This window comes from Humulus lupulus, chromosome 7 (genome assembly GCF_963169125.1).
Source record: "Humulus lupulus chromosome 7, drHumLupu1.1, whole genome shotgun sequence".
Lineage (NCBI taxonomy): Eukaryota > Viridiplantae > Streptophyta > Magnoliopsida > Rosales > Cannabaceae > Humulus > Humulus lupulus.
Genome location: NC_084799.1, coordinates 36500405 through 36525225, shown reverse-complemented (window position 1 = coordinate 36525225; position 24821 = coordinate 36500405).

Genomic DNA, 24821 nt, shown 5'->3' with positions numbered 1-24821 from the left:
AAGCTATGGGGTCCTTCGAGGAGGAGATGGCACGATTCCACGCCAGGCAGGAGGAGTTTGCTGAAGAGATGGCCAGGCAGAGAGCTGCGTTAGAGCAGCAAGGACACGATATGGAGGCCAGGAGTGAGGAGCTCAGACAACAACAGGAAGAGGTTGACCGAAGACATCGTGAAGCAACGCTTGCTTTAGAGGCAGCTACCCAGTTGGCCCAAGCCAATGCCCAAGCTGCAGCACAAGGAGGACTCCCTCTAGAAGCAAGGACCAAAGAAGTTGGTGGTAAGAACAATGATAGACCAAGGAGGGGTGGTAATAACCCACCTGGTGAGGGAGATGGAGTCCGATCGCACACTACCTCAACCCAAGGGGAGCACTCTAGAACCCCCTCTAGAAGTCACCGATCTGGCAGTAAAAAGACTCCACCTGGGCAGGAGCAAAATAAAGCTCCTAAAGAGAAGAGGACCTCACAGTTCAAAGATGGGCATGGTCGTGATGAGGCTGATAGTCATCCCACTGATCAGTCAAAGGAAAAGGAGGGCCACAACCCACAAGGAGGAGAACACTGCCCAGAGCGTGCCAAGAAGCCACCATTGCACCCCGACCAGCGGCGTAGCAGGAGAGAGGAAGTCCCGCGTAGTAAGCCCGCTGGGAAGTCGAAAAATACGGTGTTTGATCGGGTAGGAGAGCATGCTTCTCAGAAGGATCTAAGGGACGTTATCACCAACAAGAGGAGGACCGTCCCGGTCGAAGGGCGAAATCTGGACCGTCCTACATGTCAAGTAGAAATACTTGATGGTGGCGCGCCAGATGTTAATGCCCGACCAGGCGGTCAAGACCTTGGGACCTCATCAGTTACACCAGCCATCCAAGCCCAGCTTGACATGCTAGCTGCTGCAGTGCAAGGTTTGCCGAAACGACCTTCCGAGATAGATGCGATCGACTACCGGAGTGGCAGCCCATTTTGTGCTCGAATTAGAGCAGCCCAACCACCAGGAAAGTACAAAGCACCGGTATTGCCAATTTATACAGAAAAGGCAGACCCGATAAGACATGTTGGGAAGTTTGAGGACCAGATGGAACTACTTAGAGTGAGTGATGACTATCGGTGTAGAGTCTTCCCCACCACCTTGGCAGACACTGCCCAGGAGTGGTATTGGAGGTTTAAACCAAACTCCATTACCTCTTGGGAGGCATTCAGGAAGGAGTTTTGTAGACAATTTAGCACTGCCCGAACACCACCAGTTTATGCCAACGACTTGGCAGATATCAAACAAGGAAAAGATGAATCTCTAAAGAACTATATACAGAGATTCATGAGAGAAGCTAATAGAGCAACCGCTGTAGGAGACGAGGGGAAGATGGTTGCCATATCTGCTGGGATAATTTATCGGAGTCCTCTATGGGACAGCATCCATCGCCATCCAATCTCAACACTTCAACAATTTCTTGACCGGGCGGAAAAATATATGAATTTGGATGATGCGATAGAGAAAGGGGAGAATGGCATAAACAACCCAAGCAGAACAACTGACTCTCCTAGTGATGGTGGAAGGAAGCGTGGAAATAATGGGTCTGACCACCATGAAGAAAAGAAGGCAAAGGTGGATTCAAGTGAGAAGCCAACCAAGTATGAGCCTCAATTTACCAACTACACTACTCTCTCAACCAGTAGAGCAGAGATATATCTTGCTAGTCAAGAGGAGGTTCCTTACAAGAAGCCTCCACCCATCAGGAGAGAGATGAGGAAGAGAGACATGAACAAGTATTGTCGCTTCCATGAAGATTATGGTCACGACACAAATGAATGCAACCACCTCAAGGACAAGATAGAATTTCTTCTCCGGTCGGGCAAGTTGAAGAAGTACCGAGCAGAGACACCCCAAGGAGAAGGAGGTAGAAGCAACTCCGGATTCAAGCGACAAAGATCTCCACCCTTGCAGCCTGGACCTGTGGACTTCACCGTAGACACTATATGTGGAGGTCCACCCTTAGCTGAGGAGAGCAACGAAGCAAGAGGAGGAGTATGCTGAGGAGGAGTGCTAGGAGCAGGAATCACTGGAGTGGCGTGCACATAGAGCATCGAAGGAGATATTATTTTTAAAGACCGCTTTCAGAGTGGTAGCTTGATTTCGAGTTTTTTAGACTTGTTATTTAAGTTTGGTGTATGAACTGGTTATTTGCTAACCAGTCATTTTATTTTGAACAATTTTGGTTGTTTAAGACTCGTTATTAGACATGTTTTGTCCATTTTAATTTACGAGTAATAAAAGAGACTACGCGCAGCGTGGTCGATTCTTGCTACAAATATGCATGTGTGTTAGTTATTCGAGCAGTGTTCAACTGGTCGATATGTTCAAGCCGTGTTCAACTGCTTGAGTATTTTCCATATATTCTATGTGTTTCACGAGTAATTAACTGCTCGAACAGATTCGGTCAAGTAGCAAGTGACTAAGGATCTTTCAACCCTCAACCACCTGGGGGGCACATGGGGTATACTGGTATGTAACTTAACATAGGCAATAAGAGCACGAGTTAATATATCTGTTTTTAGGCTGACTTGTAAAATTTCGAAGTCCAAAAAGGCCATTAAGCTAACTTGCTTGTCAAAGCTTAAGTAACTTGGAATTTTTTAAAATTTCAAGTTAGGAGCAAATATTCGTGTGACCATAAACATCATGCTCATAAAATTTTAGAGCAATAAGAGTGTGAGAAAGTATACTTAGCCTGGACTTATGAAATGTCTAAAATTTCTAAGTTAGAAAACTAAGTACTCATGCGAAAATGTAAGGCATACACCAGAGTGACTTTACTCTTCACAAGGAACTTATAACTTTTTAAGTCTAGAGGAGACTTAGAATTTTTTAAGTTAACAAGGAGAAGTAAAGTATAAATGCCAACAGCTACAAGTTTAGCTGATCAGGTGCAAAGTTTTCTTGCTCAGGAGAGCAGATACAACTTCCATGGTCGGCTAAGCATGTATCATCGATCAACTTTCCTGGAGTGAATCAAACAAATGCATCCAAAATAAATGCTACATGGTGAAAATTTGTCTTTAGGAGGAGAAGTCAAGTTTTCACTAAGATTGATTGAGAGAAATCAATCTCTCAAAATAATTATGAGAGGTTCGAACAAGGTGCTTTAATGGTTTTTCCTAAAGGGTCCTAAGAGTGCCTAAAGGTGAAATGTTTGAAAAAATTATAGCATGGAGTATACCATGTTTGGTCCGAAAGGTGTGTCTAGTTCCAAGGAGAAGCGTCCAAATGGTGATGCTGCCTATGTCCGATCGGATGTGCATGCTTGGAAGGCTGGCTACTGTTCCATGCATTGCATTGCATTCATGTCAACACGGCTTATGCCTGTTTGTCCATGCTCACGATCAATACAGGTGCTTAAAGTGTTTGAAAAATGTGGTGTCCAAGCATACTTTGAGATGGTCGATCGGATGCATGTTGTTCCAAGGAGCATCTCACCTACATCCAAGGATCTAGGCCCAGAAATTTTGTGCCTAAGGTGCTACATCCGACCAAGAGGAGACAAGAAGTGTCCGGTCGGACCTAGGTCCTTGGCACCTCAAGAAAAGAAGTGTCCGATCGGACAAGAAGTGTGCCTAAGGTGCTACATCCGACCAAGAGATAGACTTGGACCTTGGCCAAAGAAAGGCCACAAAGTGTCCGATCGGACCTTAGTTGGAGGAGCCAAAAGCTTGGCTCGGGCCATGTCCGAGGAGAAGCCAAGACATTGGCTTGGACCTTGGTTCAAGGAAAGGTTATGAAAGCTCCGATCGGACATGACCGAGGAGAGCCATGCATGTGTGCCAAAGGTCCGATCGGAACTTAGCTTGAGGAGCCCCTAGATGGTTGGCTCGGACAAGTTCGAGGAGAACACCATGCGTGTGTGCTAAGGTATTGGCTCGGACCTTAGCTTGAGGAGTCCCTAGATGGAAAGCTCCGATCGAACATGGTTGGAGGAGCCTAGTGTTTGGCTCGGACCAAGTCCAAGGAGAGGTCCCATGCATGCCCAAAAGATGGACTTCAATTTTGGCCAAGGTCACATAAGGTCCGATCGAACATGGTTGGAGGAGCCTAGTGCTTGGCTCGGACCTATCCGAGGTGAGCTTCAAGGAGTTCACCCATGGTCCAATCGGATCACATGGTCCAAGGAGAAGCCACAAAGAGTCCGATCGGACCTTAGTTTGAGCTTCCAAGGTGTGTGGCTCGGACATGACCAAGGTGAGCTTCCAAAAAATATGTGGCTCAGACATGTCCAAGGAGACCATGTTTTGCATGGTGCAAGTCGAGCATAACCAAGGAGCCTAATGCATGTGTCCGATCGGACAGTCTTGTTCGAGGGCCCTAGTCCTAGCATCCGATCGGATCACAATGCTAAAAAAAAAGGGAGTTCGATCACCGAAATTATAATCCTAGCGCAACCAAATTGAGGATATTCAACAACCTGTCTCTATACCATGATGATTTTGCAACACATACAAAGGGAGCTTATGTTTTCATTGTATCAAGAAAATAGAGTTTGAAGAAATCACAAGACAAGTTCAAGACAAGTTCTGTCATGGGAGTTTACGTGAAAGTTATCAACTGGATAGGAGTTTTTGGATGACCTCGAGAACATTTTGCTAGAAGAAAAGTTTATCATACGAGGAAAATCGTATAATAAACTTGGGGGGCAAATGTTATACCCAAAAATTGGAGAATGCATCCTAGGAGGCTAAGGAGAATGCATTCTAGGAGAGCTAGGGGGAGTGGTCCTAGGAGACCCCAAGAGAGTGATCCTAGGAGAACCCAAGGATGAGGTCCGAGGAGAACTCAAGAAAGTGGTCTTAGGAGACCCCAAGGAGAAAGTCTTCCTAGGAGACCCCAAGGAGGATGTGGTCCTAGGAGACCCCAAGGGTGTGTTTGAGGTAAGCCTCCCAAGGTTTCCTAAGTGTTGGCTCGAACGTGTCTAAGGTAGGTAGCTAAGGAGGAGGAGTCCCATGAAAGTCAAGAGTGGAGACTTAGTTTTTGACAAGGAGAGCCTACACAATGTCCGATCGGACATAGTTGGGAGATGCTAAAGGAGAGTGCCTCAGACTTGTCCAAGGTGAGGTGCCAAGGAGGATGCCTCGGACCGCCTTGGTCCGAGGAGAAGGCCGCGAGGTCCGAAGGGACCTTGAATGGAGGAGGTATGCTCGGACTTGTCCGAGGTGAGAAGCAAGGGTGTTGCCTCGGACCACCTTGGTCCGAGGAGAGCCAAGCTTGTATCACCTTGGTCCAAGGAAAGCTAGAAGGAGTAATCAACATGCACAAGTCCTACCACCATGCACGTTCGACCATCACTTGCATGGGTAGTCAGTAGGAGGTGGATCAATTAGCTAGAGGAGACTAAGTCAAGGTTCCCAGAGACAGCTTCAACAAGATACGCGGGAATCTCTCATTCCTCACTCAAATTGAGGAATTAGTTATATTTTAAATATTTCTTGTAATATAAATATAAGATGAATAATAAAATATCCCTATCTAAAGGGGAAATCAGTTGAGTATCCTAGGCCTATAAATAGAGGGCTTATGGGATTAGAGAGGGGTCCTTGAGCTGCTTATTTCTAGAAAGAGAAAATTGGGACTGTGTATTCTAGAGAGAGAAAATTGGGTCTGAGTATTCTAGAGAGAGAATTCTTGTATTTTTGAAATCTATATTGAAGAAACTCAGTTGGCTCAGTCCATCTGATCTTGAGTATAGATCTATAAATCACAACTCTAAGTGGATTAGGCTATTACCGACAATCGGGACTGAACCACTATAAAAATCTCCTATGTTATTTAATTTTCTTGTTTATACCGTCTGTTGTCGTTTTTATTTCTCTTGAAGGCTTGTCGTTATCAACGTTCTCACGTCGTTGGCTAAAAACGCAGTCAACACTGAAAAACACTTCATTTCAAGGTCATATCAATTTATGAATCAGAAGAAACAAGGATAAGTTATTTTTTCTTTCACCAGAAGTAGGGATATAGTCATGCATAAACCAGAGTGCTACTACAAATTAAAATTATGTCGTCTTAGACTAGAAACGACATGTCATAATATCAATCCCACTTGAACGCACTGCCTAGTAGTAGTACTACAAATTAATTATCTAGTAACCCCCCTCGACAGTGGTAGTTGGGATGAACATGATATAGGGATATATTTGTCTCTTTGTCACTATGGTGGAGAAAATTATATATTAATGTTTATTTGATATTTATTGAAAATATATAAAAAATAATTTATTTTTTTTATATTTTATTGTTGATAGTTAACTAAAATAATATAACAATAAAGTAAAAAATCTAGCATTTAATGTTGCTTATTAAAATTAATAAAAATGACATAAAAGTAAATAAAAAAATATAGCAGTTATGCTGATGTAAAATATGCATCATGCTATAATGTGTTTGGCACAACTTTTGGTACATTATCGGAGCAACTTTTTTATAAATTAAGTGAGCTATATTTTAGTCATGCATTATCAATTTAGCACTCCATTAGAGTTAGAGATGCTCTAAGGGACATTATATTTGTACTCAAAAATACATATAGATACTCTATTATTAATTTTTTTTTTTAACATTTCTCAATATTTTTTTTGTTAATTTTAATAATTTTATTTTTATCTTGTTTTCATAATTTTATGGAAAAAAATCTCTTGCTTTAACAAGTTTTTATATATTTTTTGCTTTAATTTTTATTTAAATATTTAAAATATATATTATTTATATGTATTTTTTAAAATATGAAAAAGAAAAAAATAGAAAAATATGAGCATAATTTGAAATATATATACTAGATAAAGTGTGCAATGCATAGTTGTTTAATTTTATTTATAAAATTTATTAATTATTTTTATTGAATTCTATCATTTTCATATAAATTTTAAATAAATAAATAAATAATATTATATAAAAGAATGACATAAACATATTAAATAAAAAATTAAATTAAAACATTGTTTATGATTTTTAAATATATATAGGGAGTCACTACAACACATCCACTTTTTTGACAATTTTTTAAACATAAATGATAATTTTTTCAATAAAAATTAAGATTATGTATTATATATTATTATAATAATATTTTATAATATATAAAGTTATCTTAATATAAGTATTAAATATCTATATTAAATATTATTATAATAATAATATTTTATAATATTTGAATTCGTATTATTATAATTACTAGAAAATTAGAATTATATATTATTATCTTAGTAATATTTTATAACATTTAAATTTATATTAATATAATTATTAAATATATATTCTTATATTATATATTATTATAATAATGATATTTTATAACATTTGAAATTATATTAATATAATTAATAAATATCTATTTTTAATTAGTTTTAAATGCATATTTCGTTAAATATTTAGAATATTTCGTTAAACTTAACAAAAAAAATCATTAAAACCAATAATTTTCATTATCTACATACTTTTTATATAGAAGGGATATTATATATTAATTTTTAATAAAAATTGGGTGACTTAATCAGGTCCCATTTTGTAAATATCTAATTGAATAATTTGTTACTTTAAAATATATATTTATGAGTGTACTTTAAGAGAAATTTATATCATGTACTATTTTTATCAAATTATTTACAAAAATAGCGTGTATAAAAATATTTATAATTATACTGTTTTTCTTATGCCCTATATAAATTAAATTAATCTTATTTTCTCTCTATATATATAAGTACATGATACTAAAGTTAAAGTACCTTTTTAATTTATTGTTATTTTTTTTGTTTTTTTTAATGTTTTTGTATTTCTCTCTCTTCTCTTTAACTTCAAAGATATTTTCCAGCCACAACGCTAGTTACTTGGGCTCAAGAGTGGTACCATCGCGATCTACTCTTCAAGGCTATCATTTTGATATGCGGGAAGCATATATTTTTTTGCCGTTGCCGGAGAAGATAACCATAATAAAAAGTAACATTTTAGTTTATTTTTCATATTTAGTTAACTAAAAAGTAACTAAACTTTAAACTTAACCAAAATTTAATATACCGAAATTTGTATTCTTACTTTATATTTTAAAGATAGGGCAATTCTTTAGTCTCTCAATTGAAATTTTCAGGACTTAGTCCAATAAGTGTTGTGAGCCATAGGATGTGTTAATTTTTAGGTTGGATGGTTAGATTTGAATTTGTTGACTGAGTGATACAAAAATACATATATACCCTTCGGGACCCCCTTTAAGCGGGTACCGTTTGTCATTTACCCTTTAGTTTGTTTTTAATTTGTTTAAGCAAACAAGATTAAAAAAAACGCTTCTTCCTCTCCAACCCCTCCGAGTTTGACTGAGAAATAACGTTCTGGTCTTTTTTTTTTATTGAGATATCATTGGAGTGGCTTCGTGGGTTGTGGGTGAAACCTGGTTACGTACTATTTAAAGTGTTCGGCTACGTGGGTTTCGCCTTTTGTAGTGTCCGAGTTGGAGAAAAGAGTTGTTATGTTACTGGTATGTTGTTATCTCTCTCGGTGTTGGCTTTTTTTTGGCAAAAATCCTCATTTTGTAATTACTAGTTAAGATATTTGCATGAATCTTGACTTTGGGTAGTTATGAAACTTCTGATGTTTGGAATTTATTTGGGCAATTTTTTTTCTTGGAATGTAGAAATTAGCGAAATTTGTAGTGGGCATTGCTTCATTTTATGAAATTGTTTAAGTTGTGAAGTTTAAGATGCATTTTCGGAGTTTGATAATTCTAAGATTGTAGGGATCAATAAAGAAGTTCACCACAGAAAACAAACCTCCAAGAATCACAACTAAACAACCAAGTTAAAAGTCATAAGAACTCACAAACAAATCAGTAAAACAGAGCTAGAAGAACACAATGCAAAACACAGACTTTTACGTGGTTCGAATTAGAGCCAAGACAACTCTAACCTACATCCACGGGCAGTCACTTTTATTAGAACTTGATCTTCAACTTTCTTTGAGTACAGATCTCACTGTTCTCTCTTCTAGTACATAATATCTCAAATTACAAGTTTTTCTCTGTTTCTGGAAATCATATAAAACTATACAATAAAAGTTATATATATAGTAGTAGCAACCGACTATTAACTATCAAAACAGATTTACAAATGATAGAAGGCTGTTATAACAGAATGTTGACTGAGCCAAATAACTAACAAATCTCCACCTTGGATCAGTAACACTTCCAGATTTAATGACTGCACTTCAAGCCTCCTAAAGGGCTTAATCTCCTTTCAGCTAAATTAGATCCAAGCAGTGAAAGAACTAACTGCTTGGAAGAACTTTGGTGATCATATTTGAACGGTTATGATCAGTAGAAATCTTCTCAACTATAACTGATCCACGAGCTATAACTTCCCTGACAAAGTGTAGTTTAATGTCTACATGCTTTGTCCTTTCATGATAGACTTGGTTCTTGGACAGGTGAATGGCACATTGGTTATCACAATAAACTGTGATGACTTGGTTCTGCAGCTTCAATTCTCTAGCAATGCCTTCCAACCATAGAGCTTCCTTAACAGCTTCGGTGAGTGCCATGTATCCTGCCTCAGTGGTAGATAAGGCTACAACCTTTTGCAAGTTTTCTTTCCAACTGATAGCAGTGCCAAAAGCAGTAAAAACATAGCCAGTGAATGACTTCCTTGTATCAAGATAGCCAACATAGTCTGAGTCGACAAACCCTTCAATAACAGCTGTTCTGCTCTTCTCTCTAGCTCCACCATAAACTAAAACTCTTCCAAGTGTTCCTTTGATATACCTAAGAATCCACTTTAGAGCTTGCCAATGAGACTTTCAAGAATTTGACATAAATCTACTCACAATACTCACTGCATAAGCTATATCTGGATGAGTACAAACCATAGCATACATTAGAGATCCCACAATATTTGTATATGGTATACTATCCATATATTCCTTATCTTCATTGGTCTTTGGTGCTTGATCCACACTCAGTTTATACTGCTGAGATATTGGAGTTATTACAGGTTTGGAATTAAACATACCAAACTTACTAAGGATCTTCTTGAGATATATTTCCTGAGACAAATACAGTAGTTTCCTTTCCCTGTCTCGGCTAATCTCAATTCCCAGGATCTTCTTTTCAGCTCCAAGATCCTTCATCTCAAATTCCCTTCTTAGCTTTTCTATCTCATACTTACTATTACTTGTTATTAGAATATCATCAACATATAACAGTAATATAACAAAATCATTGTTAGAAAGGAACTTGAAATACACACAATTATCGTACCTGCTTCTCTGAAACTTGATTTTGGTCATGAAGTCATCAAATCTCCTATTCCACTATCTAGGGGATTGCTTTAATCCATATAAGGACTTATTTAACTTGCATACATGGTCTTCTTTTCCTCTGACCTTAAATCCTTCAAGTTGAGCCATTAAAACGATTTCATCAAGCTCACCATATAAGAATGCATTTTTTACATCCATCTGTTCCAATTCTAGATCAAATTCTGCTACCATTGCCAAAAGAATTCTTATTGATCTATGTTTAACCACAGGTGAAAAAAAATCATTAAAATTGATACCCTCCTTTTGAGTGAAGCCACGAGCAACAAGTCTTGCGTTAAACCAAGTTGGTTCAACTCCAGGAATCCCTTCCTTCTTTTTAAAAATCCACTTGCACCTTACTATTCTGGAGTTCGTAGGGTTCGCAATCAAGTCCCAAGTATGGTTGTCATGCAGGGACTTTATTTCTTCATTCATAGCCTGAAGCCATTCATGCCTCTCCTTACTAGCTAAAGCTACCTTGAAAATTCTTGGTTCTTCTTCTAGCACTTCACTTGCAGCAATCAAAGAGAATGCAATTAAATCTGCATATCCATATCTTTCGAGAGGCTTAATCTCTCTTCTACTTCTGTCACGTGCTAACCAATAGCTATCAGTTCCTTGCTGCTCTTTATCTGGTTCCTCCTCTTCAAGTAACCAACTTCCAGTTTGTTCTTCTTCAATTTTTCCATTATGCTCCACCTCAAACTCTACACTTTCAGTGCTATGAACTTTTCTAGGATTTAAACTGGACTGAGTCTTTTCAGCATCAGATTGGTAGGCCATTTTGTTCTCATTAAAGACCACATCACGGCTAATAATACATTTCTTGTAACCAGGTTCTAAGCACCATAACTTGTATGCTTTGACTCCTTCTGGGTATCCTAGAAGCATGCATTTAATTGCTCTAGGTTCCAATTCATCTTGCCTAAGATGAGCATAAGCTAGGCATCCAAAAACCTTCAGATTTCCAAGATTTGGAGGGTGTCCAGACCAGATTTCTTGAGGAGTTTTCATGTCAAGGGCTATATATGTGCATTTATTGATCAAATAAACAGTAGTAGTGATTGCTTATGCCCAAAATACCTTAGGCAAACCTGCACTTAGTAACATACACCTTACTCTTTCTAATATAGTCCTATTAAACCTCTCAGCTAGGCCATTTTGTTGAGGTGTACGAGCAATTGTCTTGTGCCTTGCTATGCCATTCTTAATGCAAAACTCATTGAACATATCTGAACAAAATTCAAGCCCATTATTTGATCTAAACCTCTTCACCTTCCTCTTAGTTTGATTTACAACAAGGGTTCTCCAATTCTTGAAATTTTTAAATGATTCATCTTTTGATTTCTGAATGTACACCCACAATTTCCTTGAGTAGTCATCTACTATGGACATAAAATATCTGGCTCCTGAATGAGAAAGAGTCCTTGAAGGACCCCATAAATCTGCATGCACATAATCAAGGGTCCCTTTGGTTCTGTTTTGACCAACATTGAACTTTACTCTACAAGATTTACCGTATACACAATGTTCACAAAATCTGAGTTTCTGCACCTTGTCACCACACAATAATTCTTGTTTTTCCAGCTCAATAAGACCCTTCTCACTTACATGACCCAACCGCATATGCCATAACTCAGTTTTAGACAGCAACTTCTCTGTTACATTTGCTACTGAATCGATTACTATGTCAGCTTCAAGTGAGTACAGACCATTCTTCTTTATGCCTCTCATAACTACCATTTAACCCTTCACAACTTTCATTATACCTTTCTCTCCTCTAAACACATATCCTTTCTTGTCCAATCCACCAAGAGAGATCAAATTTCTCTTAAGGTCAGGAACAAGTCTTACATTCTCAAGAAGCCTCTCAATTCCATCATGAAATATGAACCTCACAGACCATATTCCTGTAATCTTACATGGTTGATTATTTCCAAGAAGTACAGAACCTCCTTCTTCCTCATGAAATTCTTCAAACCAGGATCTGTTTGCAATCATGTGAAATGAACAGCCTGAATCCATTATCCACTCCATTTCAGGATTCTTGCTTGGCACCATTAAATCTTCTGAAGACTCGTAACCATCTCGGAGAATGGCTGCATTTCCTGTGTCTTTATTTCTTTCATTGTTGAAACTTCCTTTCTGCCTATCTGGACAAAATCTTCGAGTGTGTCCTTCTTTTCTGCAATGATAGCATTTGATATTAGATACATTACCACTGCTGTTTGATCCATTTCCACTATTGTTTCTATTCTGGGACTTTGATCTCCTTCTTTCATGCCTATTATCCTTTCTTGAATTTCTTCCTCTCACAGTTAACCCTTCACCACTGATTGAGGACTTTGGCTCTTTCCTTTCATTCAATTCCTTCAAATTTAGAGCAGCCTGCACTTCATCAAGGGACAAGGATTCTCTTCCAAATAACAAGGTTTCTTAAAAATGGGCATGAGTCTTAAGTAGAGAGCACAGTAACAATAAAGCTGGATCTTCATCATCAATAGTAACATCAATATTTTCCAAATCAAGAATTAGTTTGTTAAAAACATCTAGCTGTTATTCTATAGTTTTATCTTCTTGCATCTTAAAAGAATACAAAGCTTGCTTGAGATAGAGACGATTTACCTGAGATTTATTCAAATACAGCCCTTCGAGCTTGGTCCAAACCCTTGCAGCTGTCTTCTCTTTGGAGACTTGTCTAAGAACCTTGTCGCCTAGACTCAAGATAATAGCACTGTGTGCTTTTTCCAGCAGTGCCTTCCTATTTTTTCCCTCCATTTTCTTGTCAAGACTAGCTTCTCCTTTCAGAGCTTCCTTAAGTCCTTATTGAACAAGAAGTGCCCTCATCTTCAATCACCATAACCTAAAATCATTCTGTCCAATGAATTTCTCTACTTCATATTTAGTTGAAGCCATGATTGAATGCTCCACGCTCACCGCACCAATTTTTAGGGATCAATAAAAAAGTTCACCACAAAAAACAAACCTCCAAGAATCACAACTAAACAACCAAGTTAAAAGTCACAAGAACTCACAAACAAATCAGTAAAACAGAGGTGGAAAAACACATGCAAAACACAGTCTTTTACGTGGTTCGAATTAGAGCCAAGACAACTCTAACCTACATCCATGGGCAGTCACTTTTATTAGAACTTGATCTTCAACTTTCTTTGAGTACAGATCTCACTACTCTCTCTTCTAGTACAGAATCTCTCAAATTACAAGTTTTTCTCTATTTCTGGAAATCATATAAAACTATACAATAAAAGCTATATATATAGTAGTAGCAACCGCCTATTAACTGTCAAAACAGATTTACAAATGATAGAAGGTTGTTATAACAGAATGTTGACTGGGCCAAATAACTAACAAAGATATTGAGAATTAGTTTATGTGATTCTTATTGAGCAATCGATATAGCTTTAAAGATAGGAAATTATAATAATAATTTATGTATATTTAACTGTGAATTGTTGACTAAACTATCTTAGAGTTTTGTATCATTTGATTTATTGTGCAATGCAGATTAGGTTGGTTGTTATTGCTTGAGGGAAACAATATGTTGACATAGACATACAGTTATCAAAATGATTAGCTTAGCCAATGCATTAGTAAGTCCTTTTAGGATAACTTTGTATGTTAGTAATAACTACAACATGACTGTCGTGTGTGACTATCTATGTATAGAGAGAGAAAGAGAGAGAGAGAGAGATCTAGAAAATAATAAGTTGGTTACGATTCATCGTTCTTAATCTATTACTTTTATATTCAACCTTGTTATCTAGCAAAGTGCACTAGTTACTTGTACACTAGTCATTATTACTTGAGAGGGGCGGTGTTTGTCTGTAAGAATTTGTTACTTGGTTACTTGTATATTAGTAACTATTACGTGAGATAGAAATTAAATATTTGATTGCCATAGTTGTTATATTTTTCAATGTTTGAAAGATATATACACAAGTTAATGATAACCAATTGCAGTACTTGAGTTTGAATTAATTTCCACTGTAGATCATTAGAACTTTGTCTATTTATTTTTTCCCCATTAATTGAAAAGAATTTTCTTGCCATATATCATTGTGTTCTCTTTTATTATTTTAATGGCATGTGAACATTTTCTTGTAAAATGGATTTGAAAATGGCTGAACATGATAAATTAGAATATAGATGCTCTCCTCATAGGATCTTCACCCTTATTTCCCATATGAATGGGGGTCAAAAAGAGATGCTCAAAGAATTGGGACTCGGGGCACTATTAGGGATGAAAGATTGTAACTTGAGACGAAATTTTCTATTTTGGTTGTTAAGTAGGTTCAACGTTGATGATGGATCTTTGGATGTTCAGGGGAAGCACTTCAAACTGGAAAGTAAAATTTTTAGTGCTACCATGGGTGTTAATGATGGTGTTGAAGATTTACATAGACATGGTAACCCTGTTGAACAACCTTTTTACAAGAATGGTGAGAAGAATATTGTGAGTCTGTTTGAGGAAAAATTAAGGCTTCGTGAATTGGCTGACATGTCCTTTGTTCGACATTTTTTGTTGTTTTTAGTTAGTGTTTTTTTTTTATGCCTAATTCATCTCTACATGTTGCTCGAGAAATTGAGGGTCCTATAATGCCCCTAATTGACATTGTCGCTGTGTTGTCGTGTTAATTGGACGTCGATGGCATATATGCATCTATGGAAAAGCATCAGATGGTATCATGGCAAACCATCGAAGTTTGTTGGAGGATGCGTCTATTTTTTACAGGTAATTTTTTTTTAGTTTCTTGCAATAATGTTGGCAATGGTGAATGGTGCATAATAATTTTGTATGTCTGTGCATTTTGTAGGTATTTTACTGTCACCATATTGTTTGGAAGGAAGGGTATGTAGATAGGTCCCTATGCCCTATAGGTGTTTGGTCTGACGATGATACCAAGGCTTTGCTTGACTGGGTAGAAGACGAAGGGGGGTTTGAGTTGAATACAGTAAGCATAGGATAAAATTTAGTCATTTTTTTCTTCGTTATTATGATGGCAAAGTCTATAATATGTCGGATTTAATAATATTATGTAATTTTTATGCAGATCCCCATGTTAGAATTGCAAGAAGGGGTCGATCAATTGAAGTTACCCGCCATGATATCGTCTTTGTGTGTAATGGTTGAATCCTTGGAGAAGAAATTGATTGCTAAGGAGAATGAAAATGATAAATTTAAAGAGAACATGAAGATTGAACTGGACATGGGATTTCAACACTTGCAACAAAGTTTAAGTACTCCAAATCATCATGTCATTCAAATTGGCAAATTTAAAAAGGAGATGAAATTGTATTTCGACAAGGGATTTGAACGATTACATCAAAGTTTCAATACTGCCATAAGTTCAATGGTTCCTAGGCATGCTTCCCCCCATATTAGCAAGGAAGAGGCCGCTAAGTGTGTGCAGTTTGGGAAGTTGACTAAAGACCCAATCGAGCGAAGCATTTACTTGCATAAGAAAACAAAGTTCAACCAACTTGCGATGACAATTTACCCCATGCTTTTGGAGTGCGGCATAGGTCGTCCAAATGAGTTTGAAGATTCTTATAGAAAAGGTTCAATTTATGATATCGAGAGGGAAAAGGGGGCAATAAAGAATGATTTCAATGATTCTAAACCAATTGTTTTACCCCCAAACAACTACAATGATAATGTTGGGCCTTACAATGATATCCAGAACCCTGATGATGTACTATCATGTTCAGGGAATGAGAAGATAGATGTTGAGAATGAGATTGGTTTGGAAGATGATGCTTCTAAAATTGGCATGAAAGGGAAGGAGAAAGAGGACTTGGGTATTCTGAATTTTGAAGTTGTACCAGAAGATTTCATTCCATACGAAGCCAGTGTGTATGGCACCACAGACACTCCTGTTATTCAAAAAATAGAGGACGATAACAACGTGAAGATCGATCCTACTATTCTAAGGAGAGACAAAGAGTTATGCAAAATGGACAAATCATTTCAGGATATGATTCCTAAGTATAACAAAAGCAAAGGAGGGCAGATTGGTGCATTCAATTTGAAAGTAGCCCTACCACAGTCCAAGTTCAAACTTGGACTTTTCCTGTGTGACTTTAGTTTTTCGTTGCGGTAGGTGATAAATTCTTATCTGAATAATTTTTTCCGCTATTGACATCACTATTTTTCCTTTGTTTCAATGATGTTAGGACACTTTGGTTCATTAATGAATTCAATCATTTTTAGAGATGTGTTGGTCGATAATGTAATGGGACGGTTGGAGCGGTGGTACTTCAGAAGCCTTAGAACTGAAGCTGAGGTGGAGATGAAGGTAAATACTGATCTATTTAAAGTTCACCTTTGTTGAAGTAACAAAATTATGATCTTGTAGCACATTGCCCAAGTCTTTTTTTCTTCAATATGAAGAAGTTGAGAAAAATATTTGACACTACAAACTGCTTTGCAGATTATTGATGCTTTTGGGTGTGTATTAAGATATAAAGGACAGCCCTGATGGTGTAATAGATGACGATGCTCAAATTTTGATATTCCCAACCTATTGGCCCGACCTGGTATGTTGTAATACAAATTTGAATTTCCTGGGTTCAATATTCCATTTTTTGTTTTGAATTTGAAATGTTATTTCAATAAAATAACTTGAAACAGCGGTGCCATAATGGTGCATATTTTTGGGACACTGGCTTTCTTGGTAGCCATGTAAATCTTGATATGTTGCTAAAGAAAGTGCAAAAGGTAGTTATATTAGATTTATTTTACCACTTAGTGCCTTCTCAAAGTGAGTTAGCTAATTAAGTGTTATTGTCTTCTTGTCAGATCTTAGTGCCAATGAAGGATGTCGAAAACAATCATTGGATACTAGCCGTTCTACACTGCCAGAAAGGTTGTGCAAGCGTGTGGGACTCAGTGTCTGGTCGATATAGGACACAAGTCAGGACACATATACTAAGCGAACTGGTATGGGTGTCTCCTAAGTATACTAATACTCTTGTCACATGTTGTTTTTCATTATTTAATATATATATATATATACTTCTTTGATATAGTTAAAGAAGCTTGACGTGTTTCTTCATACGACCGTGGGTAGTGCTCGTGTTGGTCGTCCCGTTTTTTCCATTTTTAGTGTAGTGCCCTCTGGTCAAGTACCTCAGCAAGATAATGGTCATGACTATGGTGTTTTTGTCATGAAATTTATGGAGTAGATTGTGGATAGGGAATCACCCCCGAAGTCCTATGTAAGTTTTTACCACTTAATTAATATCTTGTAAGCGCGTTATTAATTAAGTCCTAAAAGAGCAGTTTCAGATTTTAGTTTTTCAGCGCCTTGTTTTGATTTTGCAGAAAGTTAAGGATGCTGATAGACTTGACATTGCAATCGATATCTTGACCTGTGAGTCCAATAGGCTTCGAATGGGAGTGAAAGATAACGCAATCACTTATTATAAAGCTTGTTTAAGTAGCGTTGAAAAATCCCCTGACTTAAAAGAATCGTCTTGTTATCCTCCAAAACCTTCACCTATACTGTAGAGTCTGAGAACTTTACTTAGCTAGTTAGATAGTAGTATAATAGTAATAGTAGTAGTATTTTTATGACTGTGGACTTTGGTTCAGACCGGGATTTATTTGGACACTCATAGTAACACTTGTAGATTTTCTAAGTTTAAGAATATTAATTTTAACCTAAGGTTTGATTAATATGACTGATATTGATGGTAATATTCATTATATTATAAGGTTTAGATAGACCCAATAAGAAAGTAACACTTGTCATGTGTATGTTTAATGATAATTAAGTATTTTTGAGGAATAAGTTTATTAAGATTAAAATTTGAATATCCTAGGGTCTGTCAGCAACTTTGAAAACGTTAGAGGGCTTAGTCAAGGTTGTTTACTCAATTCAAATTAAGCTAAAATTGTGTAATTTAGTGTTTAAATATTCAGCGTATGCCGATATATCGCAGCTATAGGGGGTGATATATCGCAGCTATAGGGGGTGATATATTGCACTCGGAACAGAGACCTTAAACAGAGACCTGTAGAGGGTCCTACTTCTTCAAGGCACGTGCACACAATAAGGTGGTGGTCGTCATTGGCTCTACTATGTGGCCTTGGATTGAGCCTTCTGTTCGCTACCTTGCAAATTATTTTTGGGCTCCTCTATTTTATACACAATTATGTATTTGCTTAGCGAAATTGCCACATTTGTCGATCACCAGGAAAAAAAAATTAAATCTTTCAAACCAAAAGTTTCCACATTAAATTAAATATATTTCGTAGGCGCAACCATCAAATTAAAAAGTTAATTACTTTAGTATTTGTTTACAACCAATTTTTACTATTTCCTGCACATATAAGACCTTCACAAATCTGGCAGGGAAAATGAGCATAATGAAGAATGTCACAATATTTGAATTGAGCTCATCAACAAAAACTAACAATATAGGTGACCTCATTTGACTCCTACAATGCCTACAGTTAAAGAAATGGCCCAGATTGGTGTTATGTGATGATAATATGGAACTTGTTGGAAATTATAATGGCAAGGCATTCCTCTCTTTAACTTTTAATAATGGTAACGTTTGCATTTTGATTTTTGAAGTCAAAACAAACCACTTATTTATTTAGGCTTATATGAATGAACAATAATAAAATTTATTCAAAATTAGTTATTATTGCTACCATCCGAAACACAAGAGTTTGTACCGGGTGAGATTTTTGTACCAGATAATGTAACAAAATTCAGGGTTCAATCTTTGACTCAAAATTGATATCTTAAAATTTTTTATTTTTTGGACATGATAAACGTGTATTAAGAAGGATTTGTCCTTCAATTGTGCTTCACTTTGGTGGCCCCCACAGAAGAAGATCAAAATGTTAGATTTGCACTAAAACCCATTGATTTGGCAGTGTATCCCACAAAATCAGGTACACCATGAAGATTAAATATATTCCTGACATTGAGTAAAAGCCCTTCTTATTTTGTGTTAGGTCCACCCACTACTGCAATAGCCTCCTAAGTTATTCATATGTGGTACGAATTGGAACAGTACAAGGTAAGGTGGCAATTCAACTACTCCAAATATATTTTTTTTAAAAATCTTAAAAAAAATCTCATCTTCAATAACTTATGACCTAGCAAAAATCTAATTTTTTTCTTCGTAATTAAAAATATAGGTCATTTTTTACTCTGACCACTTAAAGACCACCCTATAGTAGTCCTAAAACTCCATGTTGTAGACTAATTTATAATTTACAATAACTTAGTAACAACATCTAACTTAAAGCAAGGACTTAACAAACAACAATAAGATTACCAAGTATTTCTAATTAACTCAATATTAAAAAAATAATCGTAAGCGAGGTAGATAATATTTCTGGTTATCCCCTTCCATTATCCATGGACACCTCATGGCCGACAATTTTATTTACTCTTTGCTCTAGGTATTCTTGGTATCGATTTATAGCCTCCTCCTTCAGGTGGTCGATCACTTGCGAAAGTCGTTCATAATCTGTCTTCCACTCCTCATACGAGTACACTGCATCATGGATCAATTCTTGTAGCTTGTTTGTCTTCTCACCAAGCTCTGCCTCCAACTGCAATATCTTCTCTTTCACTGACTTGTTGTGTTCCTCCAATAGGTGCTTGTCTTGGTTGATTGAGAAAATCTCATGCTCCTTCTTGTGTAATGTCTTCTTTAGATTATTAATGTATCCAATTGGGTCAGGTGGGAGGGTTGTGAATCTGTACTGACTTGACTATTCCAAATCCGAGAGATATTCTTCTCCCCATCGTAAGTCGGCTACCACCTTCACATTGCACGAATTGACAGTAGAGTAACAATCCATAACCAACTCCTGCAACCAAAACAAAAAAATAATATTGATATTTGGTTCCAAAATTAAATTCTTTTTATCAAGTGAGAAAGGTTGACTATAGGGTCTACTCCAACTACCTGCTCTATATCTTCTAATGATGAATCTGATGACACATCTTAATTATATCCATTACATGGGCCCATGTGTAGTGCCACACTTCTTCTTATAGCACACGTAACTTGTAAAGGGGGAGAAAGATACAACACATAGAACCTTATTAGTTTATTGCCTAGGTGGACTCAACTATGTTTGCCTCCATGTGGCCTTATTGAGAATTTAGTTTAATGATGGAAGAGAAGAGATTTAACGGCCATTTTTATATATATTGGGTCCATAAGGCCAGCCTTTTTAAAAAAAAAAAAGTTAACGGTGTGCTAATTACTTTTAACTCTACATATTAAAAGCTAAATGCCAATCAACGTTTGACTCACTCCCATAACGGGTTACGTGTTTCAAAAAAAATTTGTCAAGTAATGTCATACCTTATGGAAGTAAGTAAGACATACGGACAAGTAAACATGTGATTTATTCAAGTAACTAACTTATTACCTGTGTGTTATCACCTAATTCAAATCATATGCAGTATATGGTGCCTCCTTTATTGATAAATCAAATATCACTTTCAAGTATAACTTGTACACACATTACCATATACTAGCATGCACTACATGTAGAGTCCAAGAACTTTACTTTACTAATTATTTAGTAGTATTATAGTATGTATAGTATTATCTTTGTAACTGTGGATTTTTGGTTCAGACCGTGAATTATTTGGACACTCATAGTAGTACTTATAGATTTTCTAAGTTTAGCCTATAGTTTAAGAATATTAAGTTTAATCTAAGGTTTGATTATATGACTGATATTAAGGATAATATTTATTATACTATAAGGTTTAGATAAGAACCAATAGGATTTTAAGCACATGTTATGAATGGGTGATTAAGGATTAAGTATTTTGAGGATTTAATTTAATAAGGGTAAAAGTTTGAATGTTATAGGGTCAGTCAGCAGCTTTGAATACGTTGAAGGCTTAGTCAAGGCTGTTTACTCCATTCAAACTTAGCTAAAAATGTGTAATTTCGTGTTTAATTAATCAGCGTGTGCCGATATATCGTAGCTATAGGGGGCGATATATCGCAGCACGTAGATACGGAAAACACGAGACGGTGCACGACAGCCTCGGGCATACTGGCCCAGGCGATATATCGCCTACAAGGGGCGATATATCGCCTCCTTCAGTGCATTTTCAAAAGTTTTTGAATTCTTTTCCTTTCAGCCATTCAACCTCTTGATAAGTCCATCATCTTTTTGAACGAGTCTTCAGCCTCTGCTGAACGATTATTCAAATATTTTTCACCTAAAAAGCTATTATTTTTATTCAAGTAAAATCAAGATCCTTTCATTCCTAAACTCTATAAATAGGACCTAGTACCCAACCATTATTCACCTTTTGCTCTAAGTTCAGAGGCTGCAAGTGCTAAGTGAGTGTGAGAGTGTAAACACCTGGTTTGGGGAAATCATAAGCTTAAACAGCATAAGCTTATCAAACACTTTGGGAAGTAAGGTTCTATAGGATTTCGGTTGTGGTGTAGATTGGTCTTTCAAGTATTTGAGGTAAACCAAAACTCTAGTTCATTTGTTTTATGTTATTTTCTTTCTCATAGCCTTCTACTCAGTCTCCTAACCTCATTCTTATTTTGGTTAGGAAATCTAAATTCTTGAGCACATAAGTTTCGGTAAGCATGTTTCTCAATGGTTTAGTCTTCCCATTCCTTTTCATCTCTTTCCTTCATTAGACTCACTCTTTTTCATAATGGTTATTAGGAGTGTTCCAAAGTTCCAACGCTGTCCACATATCCCGGTAACTTTGGTAAGGAAAATAGGATAGAATCTATATGTTTTATGCTTATGTTATCTTATGTGTTATGTTATGAAATATGTTATGAATATGTATGTTTGTAGGCTTGGGCATATGACCCATATGACTAGCAAGACCCCAAATAGATTATGGGCATATGACCTACTTAGCTAGTAGGACCCCACTAATCTCAGGGGCATATGACTTGTTTAGTCTATGGGACCCCACGTAATAATGGCCATTATAATAAGTGTTATGATATGTCTTTATGTTTATTATGAAATTTATGTTTATGACTATGTGTTAGATTTTCCTTGCTGGGCATTAGGCTCATTCCTTTTTGTTTTATGTGCAGGAAAATAGCTTTAGAGGCGGTAAGATTCATGGATACTTAGAGAATGTGTATCGATGATGAATGGAGTCAAGGAGTCGAGAGTTCGATTTCTCGAGGATGTAATCTTGTTTTATTTTTTATGGTTTTACATGTATTTTCCGCACTTCTTATGTAATTCCTTTCATTTTAAATCATGTTTTGTTTTTAAAGACAATGGGATCCCATATCCTTCTTGGTATTTATGTAAGTAACTCTTATTTTTACAAGTTACTTAATAAAATTATGGTATTTTCGCAAATGTAAGTTTTAGTAAGAATTTATGTATAGTTTTGTTAATGATCCAAGAGTCTAGAGTAGTGGGTCATTACACTACATGAACTCCGTAGCCACAAGTTATATATATAGCCCTTGTGTTATGTTCACCTTTTATCTGAATCACATTCCCCTCTCCTATTTTCAGTTTTAGTTTTCTATCTACCATGGATCATACACCTCCTGGAGATGGTAATGTATTTGGCTGCCCATACTTTGATGAATTACGACTTGAGAAAATGGAATACATCAACTACATATTGTTGGAGAACTTGAGGTTGGCAACCGAGCCGAGTGAGTTGGAGAATATGTACAATGCCACAAACATGCAGTACTCTACTCTAAATTCAGAGATACATGTTCTAGAAATGGCTTTAGGGGTGATGCAGAAGAAGTCCATGGAAATGGCAAGTGAAAAGAGAAAAGACCTCCAAGCCATGGTTGCCACGATCGAGGAGCTCTGAACCGGGTACATGGCAAAGAACACAACTATCGTCCCAAGTCAAAAGCCACCCACGCAGTAGTTACATATTTATAATTTTATATTATGTGCGTTGTAGTGGTGTGTATGTGTTATATTTGATTTCGGGTCCATGGCTCAAACAACCACACTAGTAGAATGTTCTTTTTGGGTTCGCAACTCCTTTTGTTATTGGTCTGTTTTAATGAGTTCACAAAACTCTTTTCCTTGATGTGTAAGACCATTGCAACCCTTGTCCATGGTCAATATTTACTTCTTCCTAATATATGATGTCTTGTAACTACTATAAGTATTTAATGTGGCTGTTTGTTATGAAGAATCAAATTTTTTGTTATTTCATGTTTACTTACTCAAAATAGCATCTAACCATTGAATGAAATGTTAGGTCAAACTTTTAAAAACTCACTTATTACTTATTACCAACATAATTTATATAAATTACTACCAATATATTTTTCAACTTATTTACTTAAATGAATGCACCCAATACATCAGCCCGTCCAATTCAAAGAATTATTAACGCCAGATAATGGGTCACAACAAAAAACAACCATCTCATTAGATGACGAAGATAAATTGTATAATAGGTGTCACATGCGTGAACTCAATCTCAAAAAACACTAGCTTAACCCATTGCTTTGATTTTGTTGATGCAGTGTGATAGGAAGCCCCATTGTTTTTTATTCTTCAGTTGTACTTGTAAGTTGTTCAAGATAAATTAAGAGGTAAATGTCACCAACTTTCATCAAAAACCATTGCTGCATAAAACACTTACTCATGTTGGCTTTGCTTTTTTTTTTTCCAACCTTACACTTTCTGTAGCTCTTATACTTTTCCACTTTTAGTTATCATATTTTTAATTTTAGATAACTAGATCTATGATGAAAATGCAATTTTCATTGCAATTTTTCGAACTAAACCAATGGTTTGTTCACGAGCATATGCAAAAATGTTAAGCTACGAAGAAGATGTATTCATGACACACGTCCATTGAACTACTCTCTTAGTTTTTTATAGATAAAATCACCTCCTCTCTTGTTGCAGGATGTTCTCAAACCCTATATCCAGGATTTACCGTATACCCTCCACTAAGTTTTAAGGTACCAAATTATAGCCTCAGTTTAGAATAGTGTCGCAGATATCCACATTGAAGATTGCATGGGGCCACATTGAGATACAGGTCAGAGTTTCTCTTACTGTTCCCATACTTTTGTTCAATCATGACCTATGCGACAAGTGAGGTGTCCACTTGATAATGTGTGAAATCATTACAACTTTTCCTCTGTTTTGCTTATAACATCTTTAAAAACAATACATTAATAGCGTAAATTGAACAATCGCACATTATGAAGGGTTAATCAATTTATTCTCATTCACTATTTCCTAGATCCATAGGTAGTGTTTTGGCGGGAATTTAGTGAACACAATGGATCTTTCACAATGCTCACTATATATATGTGTATATATATATAAGTCCCTTAAGTGAACTAGTTTAAGAGAAAATATACCCCCACGTACTACTATCTTCATTCCTACCATTACCAAACCATGTCACCCTCTAAGTTATGCGTCAATCTATTCCTTGGTGATGTTAAAGTGAAAACAGAGATTGAATCACCAACCAAACAATTTTCAAT